Raw genomic sequence first — 6,944 nt, forward strand, 5'->3', positions numbered from 1 at the left:
TGATAAAGGACATCCTTGTCTTGTGCCTGATTTTAAAGTAAAGGCCCTCTATTTTTGGCCATTTAGTATGATGCTGGCTGTTGATTTGTCAAAAATGTCCTTCATTGTATTGAGGTAAAGACCATCTATTCCAATTTTCTGTAAAGTTCTTATCATTAATGAATGTTGCACCTTATTGAAGGCTTTTTCTGCATCTATAGAAATGATCATGTGATTCGTACTTTTGGCTTTATTGATATGGTGGATTACATTTATTGATTTACGTATGTTGAACCATCCCTGCATTCCTGGGATGAATCCCACTTGGTGTGTAATCTTCTTGATGATTTGCTGCATCCTATTTGTCAATATTTTATTGAGGACATTTGCATCTGTGTTCATTAGGGAGATTCATCTGTAGTTCTCTTTTTTAGTTGGTTCTTTCTCAGGTTTTGGTACTACAGTAATATTTTCTTCCAGGAATGACTTAGGAAGGATTGCTTTCCTTTCACTTTCATTGAAGAGTTTGAGGAGTGTCGGCATTAAGTCTCCTTGGTATTTCTTGTAGAATTCTGCAGTGAATCCGTCTGGGGATGTGCTCTTATTTGGAGGTAAGGACTTAATTACATTTTCAATTTCATTTATAGGAATTGGGTTATTGAGCAGTTTTACATCTTCTTGGCCTAGCTTTGGCATTTCATATGATTCTAGGAATCTGTCTATTTCTTCTGTGTTATCAATCCTTTGAGAGTAGAAATAAATGTTAAGGATCTTCTGTATTTCTATAGAGTCTGTAGTGATTTCACCTTTTTCATTCCTTATTGCATGAATTTGAGCTTTTTCTTCCCATTTTTAATAAGGTTGGCTAGGGGCTTATCAATTTTATTTATTGTTTCAAAGAACCGACTCTTCGATTCACTGATTCTTTGTACTGTTTTCTTAGTCTCTAATGCATTGATTTCTGCTGTGATTTTTATGATTTCCTCACTTCCTTTGGCTTTGGGGTTGATTTCCTCTTATTTTTCTAGATGTTTGAGGTGTAACATCAGGTTATTTATTTGTAACCATTTTGTTTTCCTGATGTGGGAACTCAGTGAAATAAATTTTCCTCTTAGAACAGCTTTTAATGCATCCCCAAATTTCTTTAGTTTGTATTTGTGTTTTTGTTTGCTTCTAGGTATTGTTTAATTTCTTCCTTAATTTTCCCTGTGACCCACTGATTATTCAATAGTGTGTTATTTAGTTTTCATGTGTTTGTGGCATTTTTGCAGTATCTTCTATCATTAAGTTCTAATTTCATAGCACTATGATCTGATAACATGCAAGGGATGATTTCAACTCTTGCATTTATTTACATATGTTCTGTGAGCTAATATATGGTCTGTTTTAGAGAATGACCCATGTGCTGCTGAGAATAATGTGTAATCTGACGTTGTTGGATGGAACACTCGGTATGTGTCTATCAAGTCCACTTGATCACATGTGTAATTCGGTTGTTATTTCTTTGCTGATTTTCTGTTTGGTTGATCTATCCCTTGGTGTCAATGGTGTGTTAAGATCTCCTATTATAATTGTGTTACGGCTAATTTGGTTTTTCATTTCTGTTAATCCTTGTTTTATATAACTGGGTGCTCTGGAATTTGGTGCATATATATTTAAGATAGTTATCTCTTCCTCTTGAAGTTCTCCCCTAACCAGTATGTGGTGACCTTCTTTATCTCTTTTGATCATTATTGATTTGAAGTTTACTTTGTCTGAAAACAAAATAGCTACGCCAACTTTTTGGGGGGTTCCTGTTGCATGAAGTATTGTTTTCCATCCTTTGACTTTCTGTTTGTGAGTATCCTTTTGGGTTAAATGAGTTTCTTGCAGACAGCATATGGTTGGATTTTGTTTCTTGACCCATTCAGCCAGTCTGTTTCTTTTAATTGGTTCATTGAGACCATTTACATTAATGGTTATAACTGTTATATGTTGTTTTATTGTTGACATGTTATCTTTCTGCTGTTTCGTATTTATCTTTCTGTTCTGTTTAATTGTCTGCTTTGCTTAGGGTTTTTTTCCTAAGTGTATCTAAACTGTCTTTTAGTATTTTTTGCTGGGTTGGCTTGGTGTTCTTGAAGTTCTTCAGCTGTTCTTTGTCATGGAAGTATAGTATTTCACCATCGATTTTGAATGATAATTTTTCAGGGTACATCAGTCTAGTTTGGAAATCATTTTCCTTTAGGATCTGAAATACTTCACTCCATGCTCTCCTTAATTTTATTGTTCGTGGTTAGAAATCTGCTGTCATTCTGATAGGTTTTCCTTTATTGGTGATCTGTCTTTTTTTTCTTACAGCCTTTAATATTCTATTCTTATTTTGGATTTCTGGAATGTTGATTATTATATGTCTGGGTGTAGTTTTATTGTGGTTATGGCAATTTGCTCTTCTATATGCTTCACTGATCCTGATGTCAGTTTCCAATATCATATTTGGGATATTTTCAGATAGTTCTTCTCTAAATATCCTCTTGACGTCCTTTATGATGTCCCCTTCTTTTTCACTTATCCCTATCAATCTTATGTTGTTTTTCTTTGCATCATCTTACAGTTGTTGAATTGTTATTTCTTGGTTTCTTGTTATTTTTAAAAGATCTTTACTTCCCTGTTCACTGGCTGCAATCTTGTCTTCAAGGTTTGAAATTCTATCTTCACTTTTACTGAGACAGGTTTTATAACTTTCAATGGAATTTTTGAATTCCTGTATATCTCTTTGCATCTGCTTTATGTATTCTGTTTGTTTCTTATATTGTTCATTCAGGGGCTGTATCTTTTGGTTTAGTTCCTATAATTTTTTTACTGTGTCTTCTTTAGATATGTTCAGCATCTCTTTCATTTTTTTTCTCATTTCTTCTTTTACCTGGGAGATTCTTTCTAATTTGAATTCCTTTAAAGCTTTCTGGAGTTGCTTCTTTATTTTGGTTACTATTATTTCAGGTATTTCAGGCATATGGCATGTAATTTCTTCTGCATACATGGCTCCGAGGCTTTCTTGGTATGGGCTGGATTTTTGAGAATGCATTTTGTTTTTTTCGTTTTGTCATTTTCTTATATTTCTGTGTTTCAAGTGCTGGTCCAAAACTTCCTCTGGGTATTTTGGCAAATGTCTCCTATGTCCTGGGCTCCTGAGATTCCTCTGGTAGCATAGCTCCCTTCTTGGGTTGAGACCCCCGGATTAAAAACTGTTGCCAGGCTCCTCTCAGGTAGGCCTAAGGCCTCCTCAAGCTGAACAGCTCCCCACCGCCCTCTGGCAGCAAAGCTCCCCAGACCAAAAGAAGGCCACCTGGCATGGTCCAGGCAGGCCCAAGTCCCTCTAAGCCCAATCTAGTGTGGCTGCAAACCTAGCAGGCCCCCAACAACCTATAACGAGGATCTCATCCTCTGCTGGGGATTGGATGTTGTGTATCCATCCACCTCCTTGGGTGGCAAAACTCCCCAGGATGATAGAAGGTCACCCATGTGGTCTCAAACCTCCTCAGTAGGGCTGCTGTTTCCTCCAGGGTGTGGCAGTAGTGCCTGTGCTCTCCAGGCTGAAAGAAGGTCACTGGCACGGCAGGATCAGGTTCCTGTGTCTCGGCCCAGATCCCTCCTCTAGGTGGGGCAGCTACTGCATGCTCTCCAGTTGGAGAGTAGGTGGTCAGCAAGGCCGGAGTAGGTTCCCAAGGTCTCAAGATACTTCTGCCAAGTTCAAACATATGGCTGACTCCACTGTGACCTTAAGATAAACATGAAGATTCCCTGTTTTGGTGACCTTCTAAAATTGTAGAGGTTTGGATCTATCTCCTCACCACTGAGATAGATGGACTATGCATCTTTCTTGGAAGGAATGTTGCTTTATACCAACCATTCAGGCACAGTATGGCATGCAACAAAATGTGTGGTCACAAAAATATTCAGAAATGAGACAATGCCTGTCCAACTGTTGGAATGATGTTTTGAGGTTTGGCCTCATGTGTTCTTCCACTAGCTATACCTCTTGTCAATATTACTTCCTATTTATTTTTGGGCCATGAAGTTTCAGACTTTTCTTGCAGCTTTTAAAAATACAAGTGATTACCAAACAACAAATTCTGTGACTGATACATTGATACATCCTTGTTTCCCCAATCAGGTTGTACATACCACTGCAATTTTTGTATCTGAAGTGGTCATGAGAAATACCATCCACTTTGCTGGCCCTCTCTGTAAATAATAACAAAAAGATGGGGACTCTCAGGCCTGAACCGAAAAAGACCTCCACAATAAAACATGCTGTCCTCTACAAGAAACCAGAGTTCACTGAATTAATCATGCTGACTTCAGCAAATAGAACAGATGGTCATGAAGAAATTTAGGACTGAACATACAGTTATCTGGGGTCAGAATTTTCAGCAGTGTCCACATACCTGCACTGACTATCTTTGAAACTTTGAACCTAAAAATTCCATTCATATTCTTTGAGATTATAAACCTATCCCCAAACCCTATATTAATTTACCTGCTCCTTCAGCCTACCTTCTTATATCACTCCAACTTTAGCCTACCTGTATTTAAAAGGAATTAAATCTAACTTTCACCCACACATACTTATCTCCAGGTGTTTTCTCATGTACAACCTTTAGCAGACATCAGAATTATGTTGGGAAGTGCATCAGAATAAGACCAGAGCTCAATAAAAAGATACAAGGGACCATCAGGTTTCTCCCATGGCTAACCAACACAGGCAAGGAGAAACAGTGAGCCCAGCCCTTGTTTGCATGCAAGCTGACATAGAGACTCTCTTGTGGATAACCGTCATGGGTAAGGATAAGCAGGCAATCCTCTGCACAATGCAGAGTGCAATAAGGACTCTCTCACCAGTAACAGCTAACCAGGAGAAGCAGTCAGACAAAGGCCTGTGCACACATAGGCCTCTGCACTTTCCTGCAGGTTAGAAGCATGGGCAGGAAGAGCCAGGCAGCCCAGCTCCTGTGTGCACTCAGACATGCCATCAGGACTTTCCCATGGGTAGTCAGCTTGGGCCAAGAGAACCTGTCAGCCACACCTTGGAGAATCCCAGACTGTCTGGAGAAGCCCACACCACATCCCATCAACTTCTGGGAACCTGGCTTAGTAGAAACCCAGGTGCCAGCCTCATTCCCTTGTATTGTGGATAAGTTGCTAACATGGGAAGTGATTGGGACCCCACAAATTGTTAGTGCAGAGGAATTCAGGAGAAAATCAAGACAAATGAACAAAAGCCAATCTCTGGTCTCCAGCACAACCAAGTTCAGGAGACACAGACATGGAATAAAGTAGAAGCCACACATCTGATACTTCTGGAATGATGGCAACTGAATTAAAGAATCTACTTCATGAGGTTGTAAAAGAAATCAGAGCAGATCTAATATCTCAGGTAAAAGAAGAAATAACAAACATAATAAAATGGTTTCTGACTGTATCTAAAGAACACATAGATTAAAAAAAAACAATTTGAGCATAGAATAATGAGAGAAACCTTGCATGAGCAATATAGACAAGAATAGTAATACATGAAACAGACAAAGAGATATCTAGGAAATTAAAATCTTCATTTCAAGCTGGCAAACTGCTTGAAAGAAACTGAAGATAGACTTTCACACTTTGAAGACAGGATGGCAGCTAGTGATCGTGAAAGGAAAGATCTCTTAAAAATAACTAAGTGCAAGGAAAAAACAATTCAATGGCTGCAAGATGATGCAAAGAAAAAGAATTTAAGAATGATAGGTGTTGATGAAAAAATGAGTCAACATAAAGGACATAAATTGACTATTTACAGAAGTCATAGCAGAGAAATTCTCTAGCATGCAAAAATGACCTGACATAGGGATAAGTGACGAATTTAAAATTCCAACTAGCCATACTTAAAATAAATATACACCCAGACATATAATAATCAAGATCCTGTAAATTCATCACAAAAACCAAATATTAAATGCTGCTAGTGAAACCAAACAGACCAGCTATAAAGTAAAACCCATCAGAATCATGACAGACTTCTCAACACAAACCATCAAGTCAAGAAGAAGTTGGAATAAAGTGTTTTAAATCCTGAAAGAAAGCAACTTCCAACCCAGACTGAGGTACCCAGAAAAACTATCTTTCAAAATTAATGGAGAAATAAGATACTTCAATTACAAAGAACAACTAACAGAAATCATGACTATGAAAACAACTCTACAAAGACTGCTGAAGGATATTCTAGAGAGACATAAAAATGATTACAACCCTGGGAATTTCAGCAGAGTGGGATCACCAAGTGGGGCAGACAATTGAATAGAAAGAGAATGTAAGGAGCTAATGGCAGGTAAAAAGCATGTTAGAAGTCAACCACTGTATGTTGGATATAACTGTTAAGATAGATGGCCTCAATTCACCAATAAAAAGAAAAACAGGCAGAGTTGACAAGAAAAAGATCCATCAGGATATGGTATACAAGAAACATACTAATTCAAAAAGAAATTCATAGACTGAAGGTCAAGGAAGAGATAACAAAGCTCCATGTGACTGGAAACCAGAAAAAAAGCAGGAGTAGCTTCTCCATCAGCTGCAGAATGGATAAGAAAGTTATGACACTTATACAATGGAAAGCTACTTGTCTATAAAGAAGGATAATCTTGAGGTTTTTGTAGGTAAATGGATGCCACTTATGATCATGCTCTTGGGTGAAATGGTTTGAACACACATAGGTGAACATAATGTTGTCTCCCTAGTATAAAAAAAACAGGAGTTAGTGGGCTCTAAATTGTACAATACATATTGTTAAAATGCAAAGGGAGGAAACATCCAAAAGGGGAATGTGATAGGCAGTGATAATTCTCTATTATTTTAGTTTAAATTCCTGCATAATTTTCATGTTTTGTTTTGATGGTTTTATTATGTTTTGTTTGGTTTGATTTTACTATATATAATGGCATGAGCAGCTA

This window comes from Cavia porcellus, unplaced genomic scaffold (assembly GCF_034190915.1).
Source record: "Cavia porcellus strain 051 isolate PalLab524CR breed Dunkin Hartley unplaced genomic scaffold, mCavPor4.1 scaffold_3, whole genome shotgun sequence".
Lineage (NCBI taxonomy): Eukaryota > Metazoa > Chordata > Mammalia > Rodentia > Caviidae > Cavia > Cavia porcellus.